This window comes from Rhinolophus sinicus, linkage group LG02 (assembly GCF_036562045.2).
Source record: "Rhinolophus sinicus isolate RSC01 linkage group LG02, ASM3656204v1, whole genome shotgun sequence".
In the NCBI taxonomy this organism is placed as follows: domain Eukaryota; kingdom Metazoa; phylum Chordata; class Mammalia; order Chiroptera; family Rhinolophidae; genus Rhinolophus; species Rhinolophus sinicus.
Window position 1 is genome coordinate 93,705,235 of NC_133752.1, and position 18,170 is coordinate 93,723,404.

At 40.3% G+C, this 18,170-nt stretch overlaps 1 protein-coding gene across 2 annotated transcripts in view; it reads right to left on the reverse strand.

The window, feature by feature from the left end:
* The window catches only part of NEBL (nebulette), a 341,852-nt gene that overhangs the window by 238,593 nt on the left and 85,089 nt on the right, over positions 1-18,170 (reverse strand). The gene's annotated exons all lie outside the window — the stretch shown is intronic.

Here is an 18,170-nt window from a genome sequence, read left to right on the forward strand (position 1 = left end):
TCAAAGGCCATCCATTGAAATAAATCATTAAAGGATATCTAAATTTCAAGTATTATTTACTTTACGAAGAGAGCCACTTTCATCCCACAATGACACTGCCATATAGCTCATAAGCTTCTCTTCTTTGTGGGGCACACAAGCACCATAGAATATTTGCATAAATGAAAAATCCAGAATCTACTCAACAAAAGACTTCTGTATGTCACAATATCAACACACTTCAATGCAAAGTGAGCAGCTTTCCAAGACAAAAATTTCCGCTGTGGCAGCCTCACCAAGAGGCACATCCGGCACTGAATTCTTACAGCATCCCTTGTCATTTGCATGAGCACTTGTTTTCCCCTCACATACTGTCCTGAAAGAGTTGGTATCCCATCCGTCACAGTGACAGCCCCACATTGCAGATCAATGTAATCTGTTTATTGACTTCTGAATACCAAATTCCTCCACGGAGAGTCACAGATCCACAACACGCTGGCGCAACATGGCAGGAAAACATGTAAATACGGATGTACCCTGACAGCTCTTGATGGCTGCCACTCAGAAAATCTCCCAAAGTGTACTTCTTCCTTCAGGGCCATTCTTCTCTTAACCACGGAATTTCTCAACCCAACCCCCTTCCGCCCCAAAATAAATAAATAAAGAAACTAGGTAACAGGCAGCAAACAATAAATTTAGTGCCACTTGAGTTTTTAAAATACAAATATGGTAAAGATGTAAACAGTTATTGTATTAGGCTTACCCAGAGAAACAAGATAGATCGATAGATAGATCGATAGATAGATTGATCGATCGATCGATAGACAGACAGACAGATAGATAGACAGACAATGATTTTAAGGAAGTGGCTAACACAACAGTGGGGATTGGCAAGTCTGAAGTCTGCAGACAAGTGCAGCAGGCTGGAGACCCAGGGAAGAGCTGAATAGTGCATCTGGAGTCTGAAGGCAGTCTGGAGGCAGAATTCCTCCTTCTTTGGGAGATCTCAATCTTTTCTCTGTAAGGCCTTCAATTGATTGCATGAGGCCCACCTACATTATGGAAGGTAACCCACTTTACTCAAAGTCCACTGATTTAAATGTTAATCTCATCTAAAAAATACCTCATAGAAATATCTAGACTGGTCTTTGACCAAAAACTGGGTATCGTGGCCTAGCCAAGTTGACACATAAAATTAAACATCACAGTTGCTTTTCATACTGGGGTATGTTTTTCACCATGGGGGTTGCTACAGTCTGGCAGGCTCATCCCACTCAGGATCCACATTTTCAGAGAAGAGATTTTACCAGTTCACTGGGGATTTAAGTGAGAACCTAGTAAATGTATTTATTCTAACCAAGCTCCTAAGACTGATCACAAATCAGAAACAAATCCAACAACATCGTGTGAGACACCACACCACTCCAGAACCTAGAATGTCATCCATGCAATTTTCATAGCTTTGCTCCTACTATCCCTCTCCCTTCCATCTAGCTACTGAAATTTTTTTATTCCTTTAAGACTCTGGTCAAATGCCATAATCTCCAATACCCTTCCCAGTCCACTCATCCAACTGAAGCCACTCACCCACACTGCCCTGTTACTCCCTCACTTCATCCTGCTCTCCGCTTGGTGGCTGTTCCCATGTACCACCCCCACCCCCGCAACCCCCCAGCACCCCATCCCCTACTGCAGTGACACCATCTGGTTCTCTGGAGGTCGGGGCTGTGTTCCACATCTCTATTCTCTAAAGTGGGGAGGAGGAGGCCACATAGAGGCAAAGTGAATTGTGTATTGCAGAACTACTCCCCTCCTTATATTTCTTATAAGTTTAAGCATTAATTCTTATTGGTATAAAACCTCAATTGGCTACAAAAACTGCCTCCCCAAAATGCCTCCTCCCTGGAGAGTGAGGGCATCAGAATCCTCAAGAAACCAAAGTGAAATGAACTATCAGAAAGAGAATTAAGAAAACAATCCCATTTACAATTGCATCAAAAAAATAATAAAATACTTAGGAATAAATTTAACCCAGGAAGTAAAGGTCTATACTCAGAAAATTATAAGATATTGAAGACAGAAATTAAAGAAGATACAAATAAATGGAAACATATACCATGCTCACGGACAGAAATAATTAATATAGTTAAAATGTCCACACTATTCAAAGCAATATATAGATTCAACACAATCCCTATCAAAATACCAATGGCATTTTTCACAGAACTAGAACAAATAATCCTAAAATTTACATGGAACCATCAAAGATACCGAAGAACCAAAGCTGGAGGTTGCACGCTACCTGATATCAAATTACCCTACAAGGCCACAGTAATCAAAACAGCAAGGTATTGGCATAAAAAACAGACACATAGATCAATGGAACAAAATAGAGAGCTCAGAAATAAATCGATGCTTACATGGTCATTTGATCTACGACAAAGGAAGCAAGAATTGACATTGGGGTAAAGACAGTCTATTTAATCAAATGGTGCTAGGAAAACTGGACATAGACACGCAAAAAAAAAAGAAACTAGACCACCTTCTCTCTCCATATACAAGAATAAACTCAAAATGGATTAAGGACTTAAATGTAAGACCCCAAACCATAAAACTCCTAGCACAAAATATAGGCATTACCCTTAGTAATATTTTTACTGATGTATCTTCTCAGGTGAGGGAAACAAAAGAAAAAATAAACAAATGGGACTACATCAAACTAAAAAGTTTTCCACAGCAGAGGAAACCATCAACAAAACAAAAACACATCCTACTAAATGGGAGAAGATATTTGTCAATGATATATCTGATAAGGGGTTAACATCTAAAATTTATTTTTTTAAAAACATACAACTCCACACCAAAAAAAAAAAAAAAAAAAATCCAATTAAAAAATGGGCAGAGGACCTGAATGAAATCTCTCCAAAGAGGACATAGAGATGGCCACTAGACATATGAAAAGATACTCAATGTCACTAATCATCAGAGAAATGCAAATAAAAACCACCACCGTGACACACCACATCACTACTGTCAGAATGGCTATCGTCAATAAATCAACAAATAACAAGTGTTGGTGAGGATGTGGAGAAAAGGGATCCCTCGTGCACTGTTGGTGGGATTGCAAATTGGTGTAGCCACTATGAAAAACAGTACAGAGGTTCCTCAAAAAATTAAAAATAGACCTACCTAATGACCCAGTAATTCCACTCCTGAGTATTTATCCAAAGAAATGCAAAACACTAATTTGAAAAAACATAAGCATCTCTATGTTTATCGGAGCGCTATTCACAATAGCCAAGATATGGAAACAACCAAAATGCCCATCAATAGACGATTGGATACAGAAATTGTGGTACATTTATACAATGGATTATTCTGCCATAAAAAAAGAATGAAATCTTACCATTTGCAACAACATGGATGGACGTAGAGGATATTATGCTGAGTGAAATAAGTCAGACTGAGAAAGACAAATACCATACGGTCTCACTTATATGTGGAATCTAAAGATCAGACTAAACAAGCAAACAAAACAGAAATAGACTCATAGGTACAAAGAACAAACTGATGGTTGCTACATGGGAGGGGGCTTGTGGAAGCCTGTGGGTGAGAAAGGTGAAGGGATCAGAATGTATAAATTGGTAGTCACAAAATAGTCACAGGGATGTGAAATACAGTATGGGGAATATAATCAATAATGTTGTAAAGACTATGTAGGGTGTCAGATGGGTACTGGACTTATCAGGGGATCGCTTCATAGATTATATAAATGCCTAACCACTGCGTTGTACACCTGAAACTAATATAAAATAATATTGGGTGTCAACTATAATTCAATATATATATTTAACTATATACATATGTATATATAGTCAATGGCATTACAATAGCTATGTACGATACGATGTCAGATGGGTAGTAGCCTTGTTGGGGCATCACTCTGTGAGGGGTGTAAATGTCTAATCATTATTGTTTTTGTACACCTGAAACTAATAAAAGAAGAAGAAGGAGGAGGAGGAGGAGAAGGAGAATCCCAATTTGAGAGAGAGACAGAGAGAGAGAACCAAAGAGAAAAGCAAAGGTTACTGATGAGCACAGCAATTAGTGACCCTGAGAGATCAAATGAAGGGAGGAGAGATAATTAATAACTAGGGTCTCTTCCAACTCTAAGTTCCAGATCATTCAACCTGATAAACAGCTCCTATCTTACAACAGAGCATACTGTCCTTCTTTATCAATATTTGGGTTCACCAGATAGTGTCTCTTTTGCGTGGACACTACTAGATAAACACTGATAAATTCTTACTTTCCAATTTGACTTTTTCTACCTTCCCACTGGGACTACCTGACTTCTTCACTTGTAATCATTTTTTCACTTTTTCTGAATTCAGTAATCTTTCATAACATGATCATAACAACTGTACTTTAAATATGTTAACATCTGTCTTCACTACCAATATGCAAGAGGATGTATCATTTCCCCCTCTCTTCACAGATGAAAAAACTGAAAGCCATGAAATATTCCGTCCAAAGTCAAAAAGCCATCTGGCTGCAGGGCCTGTGTTCTCTCCAGGACACAACACTGCTTCTCACGTTAAGGTTAAGGCTGGAGAATTCCTCAGAGCTCCCAAGTCTACACACCAGTTTTCCCTGACTTTATTTGAAATTGGCTGCTTCCTGATAACATGAGAAAAGCATTTTAAATATCTCTCCTTTTTCTTACCTCTAATCACATGTGGAAACTGCTGACTTAGGCAGGCTTTCCTACTGGTGTGGCCAACCACCTACTCCACCAGGGATGGAAGGGGGTCTCCTAAAAAGGGGACTTTCAATTTTAAAGCGAACAAGCAAACTGGGGTGGTTGGCCGCCCTATTTCCTGCAGACCTCCAATCTTAGTCACTGCATGGGTTCCTGTCAGCTTTGGCCACATGCATTTCAGGTCCCTAACTCTGATGACTTGTGCCTTTGCCTACCGACTTTGCTCCTGGATTTAGCCTCCATCTACTGTGGAGACTCCAGCCAACCATGTATGGCATATCATCAGCATCCTTCTTCTTTAGAAGAAATTATATTCCCCTATAACCAAGCTAACATTTAGACAATAGATAGATGGATGGACGGACGGATGGATGGATGGACGGACGGACAGATAGATATATGATAAAGCAGCAATCCTGGTGTCTGGAGATAAGAATGGACCACATGAAGCTCAACCTCAACCTGACTGCAATCCCATCATTTCTCATTATACAAGAAAGCCCTTTCGCGCAAGGCATGTGCTGGATTTTTTAAAATAGCAAGACAGGGGTAAATGAAGGGCCTAGAAGTTAAAAATTCAACTGACCACCAGTGTGCAAAACTCACACCCATATGACCTACGCTTGAACAAATGTAAATAAATAAGATAGGAAACCCTAAAGTTCTAGAACCCTATATGATGACTAAAGCCAGAAATATTCAGTTATAGCAATGATGTATTTTTTTTAAGTTTAGAAGACACTATAGAAACAGTCTCATTTACTGAAAAATAATTTTTAAAGAAGACTCATTTAAAGGTTGATTTAAAGAATGACTCTATAACCTTTAGGGATTTGCATTCAGAGATCACAATTGTTTTTAAATATTTAATTTAACTGAAAACTTCACACATCGGGTGAAGGCAAAATGGCACCCACGGTGCAAGCAGAAAGTGGTTTTGTTTTGTTTTCCTGACAAGGCAATATCAAGTTGCAATGAGTGGTTCTGAAGTTGTGTGACTAAGTACCGCTGTTACTCAGTCACTCCATGTCACTCCATGAGCCTACACTGAAAAAAATGAGCAAACGAATGTAAAAGACTCACAGAAAACAATGAGACAGGTCAAGTCTACATTTCACTAAGAGAAACCTTAAGCTTCCCACCTCCAACTACTTCCCCTTTCTGAGGTGAGACTAGCAGCAGCTAAAAGTAAAGTATGACCCAAGAGAATCTAGCAGCAAAGAAACACCCAGAGGCCAATCCAGTCTTGCTCAAGACCCACAAAGTAAGTAGAGAAATGAACTTATCCCTTTCCTTTCTGGGGAAATTCAGTCACCAACTGACTGTCACCAATTGGTCATCTACATATAGAAACTTTTTGTACACTGGGCAAAGTCTGTAAGATTCTAGAACCAAGATTAAATGGCATTATCTTGAAAGAGGATGAAAAATCCAGTGAAATAACCAGGAATAGCAGTTTATTCCAGGGCTCAGATTGGGATTTTACAGAATGGGTCCTCTCCAGCCCACTGTTGTAGAAATGCCACCTCCTCGAGTTCTGTGAGAGCTGGAACCACAGCAAATAGGGCAGCACCAGCATTAAATGCAGAGAGAAAATGCTCGGGGACCCATGTGTTCTGGCTTCACCCTCCTGATCACCCCACTAAAGGACGTGGGGTCAACGTAAAGAATTCAGTGACACTTCATCCCCAACCATGGCTCTCCATCCCCAGCCATCTTGACTCTATACAAGATTTGCAGGTTGGAGATTTCTGAGGCAAAAAGAAGAGGATGGGTGTGAACCTGACTTCCTGATTATAACCTCATATCACACTAGTTTTAAATCACAGCTAATCTTCTAGGAGTTTCCTGCGTGTCCACGAGCACTCATACAAACTCCCAAAAATCTGAAAAGGAAACAATGCAAAATTAATGCCTTGGATGTTTTATAAACCTCACCCCAAGTTCCCTCATTATAATAATTCTCAAGGAGGTAGCAAATTCAACATTTAGCATTTCATTTTTAAGGGTGTCCCTGAGACTTGAGCTAAACCAGTCTGAAGAGCTGCGTGACTTCACCAATGTGCCTAAACACTCAGGATATCAGGGCAAAACAGGAAAAAGAAAAAAAAAAAGGAAACTTTTGCTAAAATACTTTTTTCAAACAAGCTTCTAACTTACTTGTGATAACACCGTGCTGTGACTAAGGAACTCGAAACAGTGCAAAGGTGGTTTGGGATCCACTGATATTTTCTTTTTCATGCTGTTTTTTGTTTTCCGTTTGTTTTTAGTGTTATTACCATTAACAAGAAAAACCAAAGGTGCCAGTTAAGGCAGAGGCAGGTCGGAAATGTTTAATGACTTGTTTGCCTAATTGGTTTATGGCATGTAGGTGACTTGCTGACATTGTCCAGCATATTCCGTCAACCTTTTGCCTCAAGCATTGGCTGGTCACATCCGTCAGCTGGCTCTGCGGTGCACCCAGGAGCTGCACTCCTCTGACAATGGGCAGTGGTCAGGAGACTGTTTTTCCCCTGGTTCTAGAATAGATATCTATTTTCTAGAATAGGTATCTGTTTTCTTTGAAACGTGAGAGATTCCAAGTTTCAAGTCCTTTTCAATTCACATTTGACATTTAAATTCTCTTGGATATAGATGAAGGGAAGGACCACAGCACAAGTGTATTTTTCCAAAACGGTCTAAGAATTTTGAAAAATTATGAAAATGCCAGGTTCCATCTGAGATCCTTATTAATGCCTTTCAAATTAATTGTACTTTATTGAAACTCGGAATTAAAAGAAATGTATGACTTGGCACTTCCTCCAAGTCACACAGTACAATTACGGTATCCAAAATGCCCAAATATTTCAATGTCATGAAATTTGAGAGTTAACTACCCAGGCACTGCAAGTTAAGTGCTATATAAACACAAAGATGGATTTAGATGTCTCAGTATTAACCTTATAAAACAAAGTTGTTTTAAAGAGGTATTACTTCTGGACTGAAAAATAAATTAATGAAGTTTCATTTCTTATCAGGAGATGAACTTCTACACTAAAGCAGAAGATGTATCCAGTTAATTTCAAAATCAACACAGTTCATTCTGCCATTGGTACTGAATTTTTTTAAGCTGCTGCTATTAAAAAATTTTACCACCACATGCTTTCTTAGTTTTATCAGAAGCATTGTAACAACTAACAATCTTGAGCTAAGACTAAGAAATTGGAAAAGGTCCCAAGTAAATATTTTAAAATCGTAATTTCAGAAAAAAATATTTCTAATTCTGAGCACTGGTAAGACCTCTCTGAGACCTCACGAGACATTAAGGCGCAAGGTTCAACTGGCAATAATTTTTCAATTTGTTAACTCATGCACCACAAAGAAGCAGGGCTGGGGTGGTAGGATTCTAGGATGAAAGATACAGCTTTTTGAACTTTGCTATCAATGCTGAATTGACACACAAAGGTTAGGGCATAATGATCATGTGACATGAATGAAAACCCACTCACCTGCTTCTCTAGCTCAGGTAACCATTGTACATCTAACAGCATCCTGGCTCTACCACCCCCCAGTTCTGTCACTTGGGCATGTTATTTAACGTCTCTGGGTCTCAGTCTTCTCATCTCCAAAATGGCAATTACAACAGTATGAACCTCACAGAGTTGTTATGAGGATGACACGAATTCGCATTTGCGAAGTGCTTTGAACAAATCGGGCACACAGTAAGTGGTTTGTGTTCAATGAACTGCAATTTACACAACCGTTTCTGCCCCCAAACCTATGACCAGCCTGTAGTCCCAAAGATTCGACCAAATGATCATCAAAAGTAGCCACAGTTCCTATGAGAGAGTTCAGGGGGCTCCCATGTGAGAAAGGAAAAAAAACCACCCAAAATGACTCGAAGTTGACATACCACGGAAAATCAGCCAGAGGAATTGGCTATGAGCTGCCCTGCGGCTACACAGACACACGCTTTGTTTGCCCTGAGGCTAAATTGTTGTCTCTGAGTGAGTCATCACAACACAGACCAATGAACCACGTTCAAACGTCTTGCATTAACACTGGAGCTCAGTTAGACGAGAAGCATAGAACAACCAGTATTACCTGAGCTCCGACATGGGCTGGACACTACGTTAGCCATCTCTGCATCATGACGTACAGACGTTTTTCACAATAGACAATATTTTGCCATCATGAATCTATTAAATGGTGGGATCAGAGTTCACACCCAAGTCCCTGATTCCAGTGTGTGGACATTATACTACACAGTGTCCCCTTTTGTTCATAAAAACTAACACAGAATACTTCAGAGAGGAAGGGAAAATTTACTCAACTTTTGAACCCAATACTTCCCAAATTTGTGAAAGATTCAATGTGAAAAACTAGAAATGCAAAGAGAGCTATGGTGACTGTCCTCCAGGCATTTTAAAAGCAGTAGGGAAAGGTTTGGGAGCAGGAGCAGCAAGGACATGCTGATGGTGGGAGAAAAAGTTAGCACAACCACTTCGGAAAACAAAATGGCATCATACCTGGAACACTGAAAATGCCCACAGACCCAGCCATTCCACTCCTACGTATATCCTCTAGACTCACTCTTGCATATTTCCACCCACATCATCATATCAAAAAACTGGATATCTTCTATCCTGGAATACTACACCCCAGGGAAAATCACAGCGGTCATGTCTAGCAACCTACAACAGGCGGATGCATCCCAGAAGCAGAATGCTGAGTGAAATAAAGCAAGTCAGGAAGATGCACAGTTTTATTCCACTCATACAAAGATCAAGAAACTATAAAACCAAGAAATATATTGTTTATGGAATCATACACGTGAGGATTAACTATAAAAGAAAGCACGGAAAGTGTAAACACAAAATTCAGGGTGGCAGTTATTCCAGGAGGGAGATGAATGTGATCAGGGAAGCTGTTATGGTCTGAATGTTTGTGTCCCCCCAAAATTCACATATTGAGATCCTAATCCCCAGGTGATAGCATGAGCAGGTGGGGTCTGTGGGAGGTGATCAGATCATAAGGGTGGAGCCCTCATGAGTGGGATTAGGGACCTTATAAAAGAGACTTCAGAGAGCTCCTTCACCCCTTCTGCCATGTGAGGACTCAGTCAGATGACAGCCATTTATGAACCTGGATACAGCCCTCACCAGACACCGAATCTGCCAATGCCTTGATCTTGAACTTCCCACTCTCCAAACTGTGAGAAGTAAATGTCTGTTGTTCAAGTCCCCTAGGCTGTGGTATTTTTGTGACAGCAGCCTGCATGGACTGAGACAGAGGGCTCATGCAATACTGGCAGTCTTTCTTTAACTAAATCCACAGATGATAATTTTATGATTTTTTAAACTGTGCATTTAATTTATAATCTTTTGCATGTACATTCTATAAAATAATGTATTTTAAAACACATAGAAAAGATCAAATTTACTCTATTAATTGCTGAAAGCAATTTCGTCATATATACCGGGAGTGCCAAAAAAATGTACACATTTTAAGAGGTATTATCTATGTATTACTTTTCAAAGTTGAATTGAATTATGGTAGTAATGTGTAGTATGACATTCACTAAAAAGATGGTGTTAATCAAATGAATGTTAGTGTCATTCATTGTATTACAATTTTAATACAGTTTTTCCCATTCTTAAAATATGTATATATTTTTTTGGTACCCTCTGTACAAATAGCCCCAAAATAAGGCAAAATATAATGATAGATGGAAAGCTGACATTCCCTGAGTGTTTATGTGCCATGTCTATGCTGCGGACGTTCATATAAGTAATTTCATAAAAAGAAGTACAAAGATTATACAGGGTTTCAGAGGAAAGAGAGATGACACCTGATTGGCGGTAGGATTTCCTGAAGAGGGTTGCTATTTGACTCCTGCCATAGAAGTGGGTAATGCATTTGAGTAGGTAGTAATGGGGAGACTGGGTGTCTCAGTGAGAGAAAGCAACACTTCAAAAGAGGGACACTGGGCATGTCCAAGAAACGTCAAATTTCTAGTTTGGATCCTGACTTAACTCTACGTAGCCAGAGATAACTGGCCATTAGGAACCGGTGCCCACATCTGAGATCTGTTAAGAGTCTGGATGACCCCCAATAGCCTATGAAATCCCCAAGACTGTAATGTTAATTTATTCATAACCAATTATGACAGGAAAATATTATTTGAAAATAGACTTATTTTGCTTCTCCAAATTTCTTCATTAAATCAATCTTGAACGTCAGCTTCTGCCACCTCCAAATGAGAGAAGTTCTAACTTTAAATCTATTTTTACTGGAAGACACATCAATTAACCGAAGCAGGGCAAACTCCAAGTTATTTTTATAGTCAACTGCAATCAGTTTTGTGTGTTTTCTGAAAAATATTACTAAGAACAGCTACTATCAAAAAGAATAACATTCATTCTGGAGTTACAGGACCTAGCTTCCAGTGAGTGCTACAGTCCATTAGCTCTTTCCATCTGGTCAAGAGCCAGAGCTCATTCAACTGTTAGACCTGTCTCCTTTCATTCTGCCTGTGATCCTGACACAGCAGCACATTCTCTCTGTCCCAACAGAACCCACATATGATCCATGCTTACTCTTTTAGACTTTTGGAAGGTGCTTTAAGCTAAACTTAGCATTAAACTTCTATTACATAAAGTTTCCCAGCAAGTTTTAAAGTAATCAAACAAAAAATTGTTTCAAACATACATAAAACAATGTCAATCACTTATAAAGGCTTAAAAATATGGGGAAAGAGAGGAGGGAAAAAGAAGGGGGGGAAGCTATCTGTCATAAAAGTTCATGTTTGGAAAAACTACAAACCAAAAACTCCTTCGGAAACAATGACAGCATACATAAAGTTTTATTAGGCATTTTAAAAATAACTTCTTGTAAAAGAACCAACATTATTTTATGGCATGCTTGTCAAATGTAACATTAAACGCAAAATTATCTCAGTCATCAACCTCAAGCTAAACTTTCTTAAAACTCCACAAAGATATTATATCAGAGTTGCATCTAAAGCTTTACAATTTCAAGGAAACTTAAAGACAGTCCAAACATCCTTTAAATGTTTCCTGAACTGTCAGTTGTTCTAGAATATGATTTGGCTCATTTCCGAACCAAGGATTTCCTTAACTAGGGGTGTACACCATTTGGCCCAGGACTCAGGTGTCCTGAGTTTTAGGTTTGGCTCCTACATTTACCAATTGCATGAACTTGGGCAGGTCAAAGGTTTAAACCTTGATTTTCTCTCTTGGTCTGCCTATGTACAGGGTGTTCTGGAGGATAAAATAGATGGATGTAAAAGTAACTAAATATAAAAATGTGAAATATTGTACTGTTATTATAAAGTATTGAAAAGATCATATATCGGAAAACTTCCCCTGTCACTTCCAGTCAACCATGCCAACCACTGACCACGATGGCTGACAGTCCAGGTTAAGCGCCCCCTATCTGGGCAGCCTGAGCACCTGTGCCTGCATCAACCGTCACTCTCATCACACGTGGATGTATTACAAAAGCTGTGTGCCGGACTGTCAGCCCCACAAGACTCTGCGCCCCTCCCACTCCACATCACGTGTGCTAGACAGACACTTGTGTGTGGGATATTGAGTGGATGCTCCAGGGTGAACAAGTTAACACTAGCACAGGCAGAATTAACAAAATGCCAGAGTACTAAAAGGCAAGTCTCATTCCATCTTTCCATAGACACATTCAGAGAAACTAGGAAAATAACTTCCTAGGACCAAAAGGCAATTCAAATTCTTTCTGACTACTTCAAAGGGGGAGGCGGAAATGTCCTCTTGGTACGTGTAAACCTAAGAGTGTGTGGGATACATAGCCTCGATAACCTATTTTCTATCAAATGATGTGTAGCCAATACTCTCAAATTAATTTAAATTATGCTTTACTAAGCATAATTCTCTGTGCTAAGAGTAAACACCTATTCACACCAAGTTATTTTACTGAATCTGAAGTTAGTTGCTGCTTTGATGAAAACTCCATTGTCTTTACTATTTTTGGTCTTCTAACATTAAGAAAATTAAAGAAAACTTAAGTTGAATTGAGAAAGAAAGTATGACTATCTTATTGGAAATTGTATATTTTAGAATAAAAATGAGTCAAAAGAGCCATCACACTAAGGTGATAACACCAACCTACAGCTACAATTTATAATCAACAAAATAAAATCATACAATGGTCAGACAATCCAAAATGGGAATTGTACTTTGGAAGGATTTTGATGGAAATACTAGGTCATATTTTATGCAAACTCAATATACAAAAATTTGATATAATAGAATTTGGGGATTAGGACATTAATTTGTTATACAGTGTTTGAGTCCCATCAAATGCAAATATGTCAAGTCCCCATGACACGCTCTTCACTCTGCTGGGGTCTGATGCAGGGTCATCTAAAAATAGCAGCTGGAGATACAGCCAGATCTCCCAGGCAATGCTGAAGAGGTGCCCCTAAATGGCAGCAATTGTAGTTTAAAGAGACAGTACAGCTTATTAAGCCCCTCAGAGTAAAGCACAGATGGAGAGCTGTCATTCCCCAGAGCAAACCGCCTGTGTGCGAACGCTGTGGTCATATTCCATCTGAACACATTCCTCGTGCACATTAGGCAATAATCATCATTCTAAACAAGAGAGGGATTTCATATTCAGCTATTGGGATAAAATGCATCCCAAGATTCAGAATTTTAGAGGGTCCTGGAGATCACCTGGAACAGTGGCTCTCAAACTTGGGTGTGCGTCAGAACCGCCTGAGGGCTTGCGGAGAGTTTCAACATGGCTACTATATTCCATAACTTCTTGCTTACCCAAAGAAGTCACTCTGAAGTTGTCCCCTTTTTCCTAAAATATTACAAAACATATTATCTCCCCTTTACTGGTTCATTCGCATTGGTATATAAACATACTTCTATTTTTCCCATTGTTTAAAAAGTAAAACACTCCTTGAATGCTGGTGTCTCCACTGCCATCAACCCATTCTTCTCTTGCCCAAATACAGAATTCCTCAAAAATACTGACTACACTTGCTCTCTCTAACTCCGGTTTCCAATCTCTCTTGAACTTCCATCCAATTTACATCGTCACCATTAAACTGGAACCACTCATTACAAGGACACCAGTACACTCCACGCTGCTCAATCCAATGGACAGTCCTCCACCCTCATGATGTGTGCTCTGTCAGCAGCATCTGACTCAGTCTATCTGTCCTTCCTGCTGGAAGCATATTCTTCACTTGGCTTCCAGAACACCATGCTCTCAGCTCTCTTCCTACCTCACTGGCTGTGTGAGTTGGTATCATTCAAAAAAAATATCCTGAAGTCTCCAGTACCTGAGAATGTGACCTTATTTGGAAATAGGGTCTTTTCAGATTTAACCTGGCTAAGATGAGGTCAATAGAGTGGGCCTTAATCCAATATGACTGGTATCCCTATGAAAGGGGAAATTTGGACACAGACAGGCATGGAGGGAAGACAATATAAAAATATACAGGGAAAAGACAGCCAACGTGATGAGAAACATCTACAAGTCAATGAATGCCATGGATTGCCAGCAAATGCCAGAAACTGGAAGAGACCTAGAACCATCAGCAGGAGCATGGCCCTGCTGACATTTTGATTTTAGACCTCTAACCTCCAGAGCAGTGAGACAATAAATGTATGTTGTTTTAAGTCACCCAGGTTTTGGTACCTCATTACAGCAGCTGAAGGAAGAATACAGTGACTAATCCTCTTTAGCATCTATAGGTGGTTTCCAGTCTTGCTGACCTTGGCATGACTCAGGGCTCAATCAGTGTCCCTCTTTGCTTGTCTATATATGCCCGCACTTGTTGATCTCAACTGGTTACAAGGCATTAAATATCCACACTATGTTCATGACTCCAGCCCATACTTGTCCCCTGATCTCCAGACTCGTGTACCCACCTGACTTCTTGACATATCTTCTTCAATGTCTAACAGACTTCTCAAACCTAACAAGTTCCACTCCAAACTTCTCATTCTACCCAGAAAACCCATGCCTCCTTCAGTCTCTCCCATTAGTAAAATACTATTTACTGACCAATTGTTCAGGGGGGGAAAAAAGTGATACTTCACTCCTTGCTTTCTCTATATCCCACATCCTAAAGGTTAATCCTGGTGACCACCTCCAAAAATGTATTCAGACATGGCCTCTGCCATTCCCTTACACTATTACTACCATGATGCATACCCCATCATTTCTCACCTGGATTACTGGAATAGACTCCTGATGGGTCTTCCTGTATCCACCCCTGCTTCCTACATCCTGTTCTCAACATAGCAACCAGACAGAACTTTCAAAACATAAATCAGGTTCTGGTCAAGATGGCAAAGTAGGTAAACTCTGTGCTCACTCCTCCTCCAACCACATCAAAATTACAACTAAACTGTAGAACAACCCTCATTCAGAATCACCTGAAGTCTAGCTGAACAGAAGTCCTATAACTAAGGACATGCAGAAGAAGCCACGTCAAGACTGGTAGGAGGGATGGAGACGCTGAACATGCTAGTCCCACACCAACATGTGGCAGTTAAAAATCAGAAGGAATAGCCTGGTTATGGAAGACTCTACAGAGGGGCAAGAGGTCCCAGCCCCACACCAGGCTCCCCAGCCCAGGGTTCCAGGTCAAGAAGAGAAGTCCCCACAACTTCTGGCTGTGAAAACCAACGGAGATTGTATCTGAGTGAAACGGAGGGCTGCTAGAGTCCCAGGCATTGTTCTTAAAGGACCTGCGCATGGACTTACTCACTGACAGACTCACTCGCTCTGAGCTCCAACACTGGGGCAGCAGCTCAAAAGGGGTCAAGGACATACTGGGAGGAACTGAACTGTCTAGCTTCACAGCAAGGGCGGGAGAAGCAGCTTTCTCCCAGAAAGAAGTGCTGGCAGAAGTCATAGTTCCTATATTGAACCCTCCCCACTCCCAGCATGCAGACGCAGGTGAGCACCATATCTGAGTCTCCATCAACCTGACTAGCACCGTTTGTCCATCCTGACCTGGTGATTCTCTGAGACCCTGCCCCACCCAACTTGTAGACCCACCCAAACCACTTCCAGTGGTTTTTTTCCATGCAACCTGTCTTAGCTCATGCTGCAGAGTTCCCTAAACTCTCTCAAAGGTTCACAAACCCCAAACAACAGTATCTGGCCTCAGTGTGCCCTATACCTCTGGCAAAGCAGCCCCAGGCCTGATACTAGCAGTAGCTGGCATCAGTTTGCAACTTAGCCTCTCCCAGGCACCTCCAAGCCCAGCATAAGAGGCATCCATCTGTAAATCACTTTGTAGCTCATACCAAGTAAACTTGGGCAGGGCACAGGCAACAACTGAACTTGCCCTGCACCAGAGCCCCTCCCAAGAGGCCCCAGAAACAACACACCCAGTAGCCAACATCAGACCACACCAGAAAACTGCCCAACCACCTCCACAAATGACACACCCAAAGGGCAGACTGGGCAGACACCAGAGCCCCAGTAAAGCAAATGCTGCTCTGTAGGGTCAGTCCCTGCACAACAGCTCCTCCACTGTAGTCACAGACTACAATCAGCCTGAGGATCAATCCCTCCCTCTCACTGATGTGCCAACAGTAATCAAGGCTCAACTATAACAGGAGGGCACACACAAACCAAACAAGGGACACACCTGGAGCACCCATGTCAGGTAACCAGAGAGACTGCACCACGGGGCCCCACAGCATAAGGCCACTCTACCAAGACCAGGAGACACAGCAGCTCTACATAGCACATAGAAACAAACACAGGGAGGCAGCCAAAATAGGGAGACAAGAAACATGTCCCAAATAAAAGATGAGAACAAAGCTCCAGAAAAAGAACAAAATGGTAGAAAAGCAATCTATCAGATGCAGATTTCAAAACACTGCTTATAAAAATGCTTAGTGAGCTTAGTGAGAACTTGAACAGAAAGATAGGTAACATAAAAATAGGGATGGAAAACATAAAAAAGAACCAATCAGAAATGAAGAATTCATTAGAGGGAATCAACAGTAGATTAAATGAAGCAGAGGATCAAATCAGTGACTTGGAATGTAAGGTAGCAAAAAACATCCAATCAGAACAGCAAAAAGAAAAAAGAATCAAAAAAAATGAGGACAGTTTAAGGGACCTGTGGGGCAACATGAAGTACACCACACCAACATTTGCATCACACAGGTACCAGAAGGAGAAGAGACAGAACAAGGAATAGAAAACCTATTTGAAGAAATAATGGCAGATAACTTCTCTAAGCCGGCAAAGAGAATAGACAAGGAAGCACAGAGAGTTCCAAAGAAGAACCCAAAGAAGCCAACACCAAGACCCATCATAATTAAGTGTTAAAGACCAAGAGAGAATCTTAAAAGCATCAACAGAAAAGCAGTCAGTGACCTACGAGGGAGCTCCCATAAGACTGTCAGCTGGTTTCTCAACAGAAATATTGCAGGCAAGAAGGGATTGAAAGTGATGAAAAGTGAGGATCTATAACCAAGATTACCCTACCCACCAAAGCTATCATTGAGAATCGAAGGACATTCCCAGACAAGAAAAAGCTAAAGGAGTTTATCACCACCAAACTAGTATTACAAGAAATGTTAAAGGGAGTTCTTTAAGAAGAAGAAAAGAGAGATCAAAAATATAAATAATAAAATGGCAACAACTACATGTCTACCAACAATTACTTTAAGTATTATAATATAAATGGATTAAATGCTCCAATCAAAAGATAGAGTGGATGAACAGATCAGAAAACAAGACCCTTACATATACTGCCTATAAGAGACTCACTTCAGATCAAAAGACCCACAGACTGAAAGTAAACGACTGGAAAAAGATATTTCACAAAAATGGAAACAAACAAAAAAAGCTGCGATGGCAATACTTACACCAGACAAAATAGACTTTATAACAAAGGCATAACAAGAGACAAAGAAGGACCCAGTAACTCCATTTCTGGGTATCTATCCAAAGAAACCCAAAACACTAATTCAAAGTGACATGTGCATCCATATGTTCATTGCAACATTATTTACAATAATCAAGATATGGAAGCAACCTAAGTATCCAACAATAGATGAATGGATTAAGAAATGGAACATATATACAATGGAATATTACTCAGCCATAAGAAAGAATGATATCTTGCCATCTGCAACAACATGGATGAACCTAGAGGGTATTACGCTAAGTGAAATAAGTCAGACAGAGAAAGACAAATACCATGTGATTTCACTTATATGTGGAATCTAAAAAACCAAGTAAATGAACAAACAAGACAGAAACAAACTCATAGATACAGAGAACATTTTGACGGTTGCCAGATGGGAGGGGGAGTTGGGGGACAGGGTGAAAAAAGGGAAGGGATTAAGAAGTACACATTGGTAGTTACAAAATAGTCATGGGGATGTAAAGTACATCACAG